Genomic DNA, 7,784 nt, shown 5'->3' with positions numbered 1-7,784 from the left:
GACTGGCTCGTCTCTTCCTTGTGACCCTTCTCTGAGGGGATGTTCAATTGTATACAGATGGTCTTTGGTTCTCTACTCCACCCTCCCCCAGTACAGCATTCTTAAAGTCTCTATGCCTAACCCTATATACTCACTGCAATTGACTCAATTCTGACTCACAGTGACCCTACAGGGCAAAGTAGAACTTCCTCTACGGGTTTCCTATACTGTAAATCTTTACAGCACATAGATTGGTGGTTTTGAACTGCAGATCTTACAGCTAAACAGCCCAATGTGTAACCATTATGGCACCAATGCTCCCTTATCCCTATATCACAACTCAAAAACCAAAAAACTCACTGCCATTCTGTCAATAGGAACTAGGGTGAGTGAGCATCTAAGCTTCAACTATTGATCTATCCACATCAGGAGCACAGAATAGTTTAAATAGCTGAAATTCCGATGGGAACAGAGAGAAAGAATGGAGGGGCGACCAAAAATATAGGGTTTAACACCAAAAGAAATAAATAATTTTAAATAAATAAAAACTTCTTCATGGAAATAAAAAAGAAAATCTCCAGATTCCTTACCCCTCAGATCTAAATATTGGTCTGAGTGGCTAAAAAAAGGAAGAAAAGTAAAACAGAAGTGGACGTGGAGTCTAATGACATACAAGTTCATTTGAAACATTTCAAAAAAAGATGACGATACATGCTACAATTATTCCAATGGGCTAGTGAACCATATGAACCTCAGCCTCTTGGTAGTTACATAATCTTGTGTCAACTTGAGGACATTCAGAGGGAAGGGGTGGAGTCTAGCCTGTCAATCAGGTCACAGCCTGATGCCTCCTTGTGTGCGTGGCCTTCTCATGAAGATTCTGGGAATTTCCTTTCTTCCACCCTTCCTCCCTAGAGGTGGCTGCACTTTCTGCTTTACCTTCCTGTTGACAAGCCACATGAAGCCCTGCTTATGGCAGCCCGAGCCCTGGAAATGCATCCACTGCCACTAGATCCACAAGACTTTCATTCCACCAGCCTGTGATCTTCCTGCATTTGGCATCATTGCGAGTGGCTATGTGAGTCTGAAGAGGAATTTATGGACTAGTGTTGGACTTATGGAGATACTATCAGACTTTTGGATTTGATCTGAACTGGGTGGGGATGTTTTCTTAATATAAAATTACTCTTTGATATAAAGCTCTTTCCGACACATATATAAGTGTCTCTGGATTTCTTTCTCTAATTGACCCAGTTTAACACAGTCTTCATGGCCTTAAAACCAAAAGAAATAATAGATGGTGCCCCAGCTATCATTTCTGACCACTTTAAAAAGGATCATATTAGACGGTCCTGGATAGAGCAGTAGAAAAATGTGAAACAAAGCTCAAAATCATATAAAAAAATAAGGCGTCCTGGTCAAATAAACTGGTGATATTCCCCAAAACTATAACTCTTAATCATCCTTCAGGTCTGGAAATGAATTCACCCCCATAGTTCAATTTTCACTCAAACAGTAGACATGTCCTTAAGGTCTATAATATATACATTATATGTAAATACACACAACCACTGTAGAAACAAAATGGCACCACCTTAAACAACTGGGAATAGAAATTCTGTGAAATCCAGAAATCCCTCTGCTGTGTTATTTATCCTAAAAAAAATAGGAGCCATAACTCAGACATAAGCACATCCATGTCCAGTGCAGCACTGTTCACAACAGCAAGAAGATGGAAGCAACCCAACAGCAGAAGAATGGATAAAGAAACCGTGGCACATACATGCAATGTAATACTATACATCACTAAAAGTAAGTGGACGAAATGATAAGAGTAAAATAACTGAACAGGGCCAATAGATAACAACATGATAAATGGAGAAATAATTGAACTTATCGAGGATTTCATCTTGCTTGAATCATAGTTATGCTCATCAAAGCAGTCAAGAAATCAAATGGAGTATACATTGAGCAAATCTACTGCAAAAGACCTCTTTAAAGTACTGAAGAGCAAGTGTGTCACTTTGAAGACTCAGGTGGACTCGAGCCATGGCATTTTCAATCACCTCGTATGCAGGTTGGACAATAATTATGCTAGTCAACAGAAGAATTTGTGCATTTGAATTATGGTGTTGACTAAGGATATTGAATGTGCTGTGACTTCCAGAAGAACAAACAAATCTGCCTGAAGAGAAATATAGCAGAATAGCCCTTAAAATCTACAAATGGCAATTCCTCTCATGTACTTTGCACATGTTATCAGGAGAGACTAGTCCCTGGAAAAGGACATCATAGGTGGGAAAATAGACGGTCAGCAAAAAAGAGGAAGCCCCAAGACAAGATGGACTGGCACAGTGGCTCCAACAATGCTCTCTTTTAAGCATAAGAACGACTGTACGGATGGTGCCGGGCTGGGTGGTGCTTCATTCTGTTATACCTAGGGTTGTTATGAGTCAGAGCAGACCCAGCTGTACCTAACAAGAAGAAAAATAGCTTAAAAATGCCACCAACTTCAACAGTCGATGCCTCAAGGAGAAGAAAATAAGTAAGCTGTTCAGAAAATAAAAAATCTTCAACATCATTTAGAATTGTACTATCAGCCACAGAAAGTAAGAATGACAAAGGTATGGCCAACCTCTTTCCATCCGAACAGTCAAAAGAAGCAATGACTTTCTTTATCTTAGTTCTTTAATACTTCAAAAAGTAAACTACAACTTAGTTATAAATAGCAGATCAAACACATATATTTAACTTCACTCCCTCTCCAAATCTAACATCACTTTAAAGAGGAGCAACAGCAATAAAATTTAGTAGCTGGCAAACACAATAACAAGCAGCAACTGATTTACAAGATTAGAAAAAGTTGTAAGCTAAGTCAGCAATTGGGGTTAAAAAGTCACCATCCATCACAAAACTCAGTAATCAGAAGCGCCAGGAATCGCTGAAAATGGGAATCACATTCAGGGTGAAAACAAGATAACTGGGTTCAAAGCTTATGTAAAAAACAGACATACAACTTTAAGAAACAGAAGTTTCACATTTTGATATTTTTGTTTAAAAGGGTGCAGTGATTTTGTAGCATTATCTTTTGATTCATCCTCATAAAAGCCTGTTTTGATACACTTACAGATATACGCAATTCCTTACATATGTAAATAAAATCTCTGGAGGGATACACAATATAGAATAATAATAGACTGTTTTCAGAGAAAGGCACTGAGTAGATATGAGAAACATTTTTTCTATCTTTTATACCCTCTGAATCATAAGAATGGTTCTGAAAACAAATTAAATATCAACAATATTAATAAATACTGATAGAAAGAAGTAGAGAGGATCCTAGCTAACTCAATTCTTCTGGTTAAAATCCTTTCAGAGTTCCCCATTTCCAAGTCCCTAAACTTCACTTTCAAGGCTTTTCTATATGTTATCACTCTACTTTTCAATTACGTCAACTATGCTCTTAAAAAAATAAAAATTGTAGTCAAACAAGCAGCAACTGATTTGAAGACTAGAAAAAGCTGTTTCCTAAATCAAGCAAAATAACTATATAACCAGAATTACCAGGTGCCGATGAATGCTAGAAAACTATTCAGGCTAAAATAAAAGAATTGGTTGAGAGCTTTCACTAAGAATTTCTTTAAGAGAGAAGTTGGGGGTGGGAGGGGAACAGAAGGGGATCAAAAAACCTAGAGCCAAGGGAACAACAAGAGATCTAAAATCAATGGCAAGGAGGCCATAGAATGCCTGGGGTTCGATTAAGCGCAATGTAGCCAAGAGGAAGTACAGAGAGTCAAATGATGGTCAAACATGATAGTGGGACAGGAGAAAAGTAAAAGGAAATAAAGGAAAGAACTAAGAGGCAAAAGACATTTATAGAGGTATAAACATAGACATGTAGGGATATAGGTCTGTATTAGTCTAGGTACTTTAGAGAAACAAATCCACAGCAACTCATGTATAAGAGAGTTTTATGTAAAGAAAGTGTGCATCACGAAAACATCCCAACCCAATGCTGCCCAAGCCCACAAGTCCAACATTAACCCATTAACCCAACACCAGTCCACAAAGTCCTCCACCTCACAAAACAGAGGCAATGATGCCAACTGCAGGAGGAAAGCTGAGTCAGTAAGCGAATAAGCATCTCAGCACTAGCAGGGGTCTCCACACGGCTGCTCCAGCACCTAGGGCTGCATCGGGATAGGTCCATGTGGCTTCTCCTTGGGGATGTCTTGTAGGAAGTCAATCTTGCAAGCTGAAGCAGGGAACTGCTAAGGCAGCTGCACCCTGGTGCGACCATCACAAAGCAAGAGACCCGAGAACTAGAAAGGCGAGGCTCACCACCCATTTATCCCTCCGCCTTTCAATTAGCCCCACATGTGTTTATCAGCCAGGTTGGCACAATTAACTAACTCAGGTCTATGTACATATATTTATAGGTTAAGTATGAAGGTAGCAGATGGACATTGGGCCTCTACACAAGTCCTTCCTCAATGCAGGAACACTTTGTTCTAATAAGCTGGCATTCTGTGATGTTCACCTTTCCAACAGGGATCATTGAAGACAAAATGGGTGCATAAGCTAATGTGGTAAAAAGGTGATGGTGCCAGACTATTACAAGATTTAGGGTCTGGGGAGTGAAGGCTTGAGGTTAAATGGCCATCTAGCAGGGAAGCAACAAAGCCCACATGGATAAGGTGACCAGACATCCCAATTTTTAACAATTTTCCTGTGTCCCACAGCGCTTTTAAAAAGTCCCAATTTTTGGAAAGAATGCACGACAAGCTAGGGTATACGGTTTTGGGCTGCCATGTGGCTATTTCGCCAGGATATGAGTTTTATCAATGGTGTCCCGCTTTTGTCCCGCTTTACCAATGTTAAAATCTGGTCACCTTACACATGGAAAAAGTACACCAACCCATGTGATCACAAGGTGTCGATGGGATCAGGAATCAGCCATGGGAAGACCCCAAAACAATCATTTCAATGTGAACAAGGGGGGTCGGAATGGAGACCCAAAGACATCCCCTCAAAGAAGGATCACAAGGAAGGGACGAACCAGCCAAGGTACAGTATAGCACTGACAAAACATAAACATTCCTCTAGTTCTATAATGCTTCCCCCCCCACCCCTATCATGACCCCAGTTCTATCTCACAAATCTGGCTAGACCAGAGCATGTACACTGATGGATAAGAACTATGGACACATGGAATCCAAGACCGATAAACCCCTCAGGACCAATAATGAAAGTAGCAATACCATGATGGTGAGGGAAAGAGGGTGGTGGAGATGAGAGAGAAAGGGGGGATCGATCGCAATGATCAACATATAACACCCCCCCAGGCAGACAAACAACAGAAATGTGGGTGACGGGAGACAGCAAACGGTATAAAATATGAAAATAAAAATAATTTACAAATTATCAAGGGTTTACGATGGCGGGAGGGTGGGGGAGAGAGGGAAAAAGAGAGCTGATACCAAGAGCTCAAGTAGAAAGAAATGTTTTGGAAAGTATGATAGCAACATAAGTACAAATGTGCTTGATACAACTGATGTATGGATTGTTCTAAGAGTTGTAAGAGTCCTCAATAAAATGATTTATTTAAAAAACGATTTCTTTAAGACCAAGCAAAGTTTTAAGCAAGCAACGTTTGACATAATGAAAAACTTTGGAGTATTCAAAAGTTGTATCCCCACAAATCTGAAACAGTTGTTGAAAGGATAAAGTCCTAATCAGCTGTTTCAGATATTTGATGGGAGATTGGCCTAAAAAATAAAAAAAAAGATAAGATCAAAAGGTTCAAGATGTCCTTATGAGATTGTTAAAACCAATTAATACAGTTGCAAACTATAAATAGCATTCTAAATTGTGGTAGACATGAATTTATCTTTTCAGTGAGGAAAGTTGCTGGATTCTTTCTCATGACTTGGAAATGAAGAAAGTGAAAGAGATTACTAGAATTTTTTCAAACTACTCATTTTGCTTCTCCTTTCTGTATATTCATTCAGACAACAACGAAAAGCTTTTATGGAAGGAAACCAGGGACGCATTGAACTGCTAACTGCAAAGTCAGCACTTCAAACCCACCAGCGCCTGTGGGAGGAAAACAAGGCTTCCCCCGCCAGTAGAGTGACAGTCAGACTCTCCCAGGGGCGGTTCGCCCTTGCCCTATGGCGTCGCTATGTGTCAGCATCGACTTGATGGCAGGGAGTTTGGTTTGGGTTTTGGTGGAAACCACCAACATGTAAATTAAAAGTATATTCATAAAAGGGTGCCATGTTCCCTGGTTAGGTTAAAAAACAGATGAGATGGAGTAAATTTTACCTGGAGTTCAATGTCAATGTATTCTTATATTACTCTGACCTCAAAAGAACTCCTTAGCCACGGTCCGTATCTTTATTAAACCCCAAATGCTAAGTCTTACTGTACGGATTTTTCCTACAACGCAGGTTCCGTACTTTTCACCTAGGAAAATGGGCAATTTTAAGTGAGATCTCTCTACCACCATACAAATCAACACTAGAAACAAAAGGTTATTTCTCTATGTATTTGGCTTCCCTCCATTAACTTGACAATTGACAACACTGCTGCCTGATAAGAAAAGGTTGTCATTAGTTAGTACTGAATTTTGCTTTTAATCCTTCACAAACATTTATAATGTTACTTACCAAGACGATTTTTTTTTAAAGTCTGCTTCTTGGGGGCAGACATTAAATTTAAAAAGAAACCTAAACCTACTGCAGTGATTCAATTCTCATAGTGACCTGGCCTATCTATTAAAAGAGGTAAGAAAATTAGTCATGAAGAATTCTGAAAGCATAACTTAAATGCCTTATGTACAGAAATTGTGTCAAATAATGGAAATTGTCATCTAGTATTTCAGAGTTATCAGTTGCTACCTCACCTCTCCGCCCCCCAACCCCACAATTAAGATCAGAAATAACTAATTTAAGAGCAGAGACAACTGTTTAAGCAATTGAAATGATGCACGATCCAAAATTATTATGATCATTTTCATTCCATTATCAGCACAACTTTTAAAATAAAGTCAAATGATTCCTTCGGATACAGACTGCTCTATTCCTCAGAGAATTGGGGCTGGAATGAGATGACGGTATTTCCCACGCAAATAGGTAAGCGTGCAACCTCTGTCAAAGCAGTCTTCTCGTTTTCAGGAAGATTTTACTCTTTTGCATGCTATTGCTTTCCTCAAGTGCAACTCACCTCAATGACACAGGACTTGCGTGGGAATGATGATCGATAAACATTAGTCTAGGTGTGGCAGTCTTCCAATAGGACTTAATAAGGCAGAGGCACCATTCCGCAAGTCTGTCTATCCAGCAGCTGCTCCCAACTCAATCAGAAAGGGGCGACCGGGAGACTCCCACACCTGCCGCCAGCCTCCGATGGACCCCTCAGACTTGACTTCGCGCTGCGTTGGGCAACGCCCTTTGGGGCAAATCCACACTACCTCCCACGAAACAAACACACTGGCTTCTGCGCCCCTTGGAAACGAAGGGCGGCGGCGGGGCTTGCCACTCCGTTAACTTTACGCGGCTAGCGGCTTCGGGAGGACAGAGGGCGGCATTTGAGCCCAGGAGGCTACCTGATTGCGGCGTCCTCCAGCCTCGCAATGCCGGCACTACAGTCCTTGCTGTGAGGACGACACGGAGAAACAGCCTGGGGCTCCACGCTACAGACTCCACAACCCAGCGCCCCACAACCGCGAGTGGAGAGGGAGGCGGAGCGGTCACTGGGAAGTCACGGGCGCCGACGTGTGACGTGTACGCACGGAGGCGGCG

The 7,784-nt window shown here is 40.9% G+C and overlaps 1 protein-coding gene across 1 annotated transcript in view; it reads right to left on the bottom strand.

Moving 5' to 3' along the window:
* The window catches only part of NEK1 (NIMA related kinase 1), a 214,313-nt gene extending 206,644 nt beyond the window's left edge, over positions 1–7,669 (bottom strand). The window contains exon 1 of the mRNA XM_045286060.1: positions 7,207–7,669. The gene's annotated coding sequence lies outside the window, so the exon portion shown is untranslated. The remainder of the gene's footprint in view (positions 1–7,206) is intronic.
* Positions 7,670–7,784: the final 115 nt, after the last annotated feature.

The sequence above is a fragment of the Echinops telfairi genome, unplaced genomic scaffold (genome assembly GCF_000313985.2).
Source record: "Echinops telfairi isolate 266 unplaced genomic scaffold, ASM31398v2 ScPeMD7_5;HRSCAF=22, whole genome shotgun sequence".
NCBI lineage: Eukaryota > Metazoa > Chordata > Mammalia > Afrosoricida > Tenrecidae > Echinops > Echinops telfairi.
The sequence above is the reverse complement of the archived record's forward strand: the minus strand, read 5'-3'. Positions and strand labels throughout refer to the sequence as shown.